The sequence below is a fragment of the Lactuca virosa genome, chromosome 7 (genome assembly GCF_052849685.1).
Source record: "Lactuca virosa cultivar CGN04683 chromosome 7, Lactuca_virosa_CGN04683_v6, whole genome shotgun sequence".
Lineage (NCBI taxonomy): Eukaryota > Viridiplantae > Streptophyta > Magnoliopsida > Asterales > Asteraceae > Lactuca > Lactuca virosa.
In genome coordinates this window covers 71,220,170-71,220,513 of record NC_136432.1, presented here as the reverse complement: position 1 = coordinate 71,220,513, position 344 = coordinate 71,220,170, and positions in this window count along the sequence as shown.

Here is a 344-nt window from a genome sequence, read left to right as displayed (position 1 = left end):
AACTACAAAATTATAATTCTTACATTATGTTGACATATAAAGTTGTAAGTTTTTTGAACAATATGATAAGATACACATACATTGTAATCAGATTTTGCAATGACCTCTACTCGTGGTTTACACATAAATAAAATTAAATACAATTATTGATTTAGTGTTACTTTTAACTATTATTATGATTAGTTAATTTAAAATATATTTATTTGATTGAGTATTATTTTTAATTATTGTTATGATTAACTAATTAAAAACTTATTTTAAACTCTTTATAATAAATGGCTCACGAAAGTTTTTGATATATATTAAGTAAAATAAAAAAAAATATTTTCATAACTTAGATTATC